Raw genomic sequence first — 2500 nt, forward strand, 5'->3', positions numbered from 1 at the left:
ATAGGCAGCTAGATAGATGTATGGGGTGTATAGGCAGCTAGATAGATGTATGGGGTGTATAGGCAGCTAGGTAGATGTATGGGGTGTATAGGCAGCTAGATAGACGTTTGGGGTGTATAGGCAGCTAGATAGATGTATGAGTGTACGGGGGGCGGCCAGCCAGAGAGAAATATATTAAAATTAATTGCTTACACAGCAGCAAGGATACTTGTAGATGTCTTATGAAAACCTAAATATGAATTTGTTGCTTTATATATATAAATTAGGGTTTAGGGTTTAGGGTTTAGGGTTTAGGGTTTGTTGCCCAGCGGCCGGCCTGCGGGCGACGAACGGTCTCGATACTTTATGTGTGTGTACAGTGCGTAGGGGTTTTTTTATGTAATATTAAATTTAATTTATAATTTAAATTAAATTAAATTAAATTAAATTATTTAAAATAATTAAATACATAAAAAAAACAAAAAAAAACCATAGACAACAGCAACAGCTTGGCGGCTGCTGCTGAGCCGCCGCCGACCGCCCGGGTACAGCTCGGGGGCCCCTGAGGGTTTAGTTTTTAGGGTTTAGGGTTTAGGGTTTAGGGTTTAGGGTTTTGTCCTTCTTTTTTTGTTATAATATTATCTCTTTGTGCGTTTCTTTAGCTCAATACAGCTCACAAACCCCCTGAGCTGCCGCGACCGCAGCACCGGCATTCATACATTTTCTTCTTTCCTGTTTGTGTATTAACCATCAATATTATAATAAAGCAGCAGATGCTGCATCATATACTTTACTCTTGCAGCTAGCTGCTTCTGCTCTCACCGCCTCCGCTGCTGCTGCTGCTGCTGCTGCAGCACTGCAGCTCCCGCTGCTGGCGCTGCTGCAGTTCGCTGAGCGTTTATACAGAGTAGCTGCTGCTGCTGCTGCTGCTGCTGCTAGTTTTGTAGCAGCAGCAGCTTTGCCCATGGGGTCTGCTGCAGCTTGTCTTTCTTTCGGCAGCTGCAATGGCAGCAACAGCAGCAGCAGCAGCTGCAGCAGTGTGTGCAGCAGCAGATATAGTTTCTGTATTATCTTCTAAGTATTTATGTACTCTTTTTTTTATGCGTTTGGATCTGCGGCTGCGTGTGTGTTACCGGACGGGGAAGATGCTGCTGCTGCTGCCGCTGCTGCTGTCAGTTGCTGCTGTGCTGCAGCCGCAGCAGGTAAGCAGCAGGGTGGTATTTGCTTCTCCTCGTGGGGGCCCCCTATTAGGTTTCTCTATATCTCTAGATGCTGAGCTAGCACCCTGGGGGCCCCCCATCGATGGTGTTGCTGGTATGTTGGTGTATAAAGGCAGCAGCTGCGCAGCAGCAAACCCAACGCTTCTCTCTTTCTCTTATCTTGATTTTCGTCCCCAGCTGCTGCAGCAGTCGTTTATAAAAACAATAAAAGGAATAGCGCAGCAATTCATACCTTCTGCTGCTGCTGCTGATCCTGCTGCTGCTGCTCCTGCTGCTGCTGCTGCTGCTGATGCTGCTGCAGCAGACGCGGAGGAAGCAGGGGATCCCCTTGCTGCAGTAGCAGCAGCAGCAGCAGCAGAAGCAGAAGCAGCAGCAGCAGCAGGACCAGCAACAAAAGGAGACAGCTGGCGATGGGCTATGCAACAAACAGGGAGAGTAAGAAGAGACAGTTTGTCTCTGCTGCTGCCTTTTGTCTCTTCTCTTCTCCCTCGTCTCTTCTCTCCGGATATAAACCCCACCAAAACACCACCCTCCCCCCCCATTGCTTCTCTTACAGCGCAACCACAGCAGCAGAACCAACAGCAACAGCAGCAGCAGCAGCAGGAGCAGGAGCAGCAGCAGGCCCCCCCCTCCACCCAACAACAGCAGCAGCAGCAGCAGCAGCAGCAGGACGTGAGGCCGCTGCTGCGTGGTGGGGGCTGGCGGGGGGGAGAACTGCGTAAGAGAGTGTGGTTGTTCGATAGGTGCAGCGAGGAGGAGCTGCTGCAGCTGATACGAGCAGCAAACCGGTCTGGTGTTGCTGCTCTGCTGCTGACGGAGACAGAACTAAGAGATTACTCTTTGCCTTTTTTAGGGAATGTATTTGCCCCTAAACCCCTGATGCCTGTTGCTTCTATCCCTGATACTTTGCTGCTGCAGCAGGTGAAACAAAGAGCAGCAGCAGCAGCAGCAGCAGCAGCAGATCCTCTTTATGTACTTGTTGATTCACTTCCTTCTAGGGGTGCTGACTGCAGCGCGCAGCAACCGCTGCTCCTTTCTGCTGCTGTCTCTCTCCCTCTCTGGTGTATACTTATATATTTATCTAATAAAGAATATAGAGAGACAGGGGGGAGAGAGATAACAGCACTACATCGTTTGCTGCTGCTTCCTCCTATTCTGAAGACAGCAGCAGCAGCAGCACAGCTGCTGTTCGCGCTGCAGTGCCCCGCATACACTGCAGCAGCAGCACAATATATTGTTATTGCTGTTCTTACCTTTGATACTTTATTTAAAACTTTATTTGTCTCCTGTCTCCTCCTCAT

Source organism: Eimeria mitis, genomic scaffold, assembly GCF_000499745.2.
Source record: "Eimeria mitis Houghton genomic scaffold, Emh_scaff1957, whole genome shotgun sequence".
Lineage (NCBI taxonomy): Eukaryota > Apicomplexa > Conoidasida > Eucoccidiorida > Eimeriidae > Eimeria > Eimeria mitis.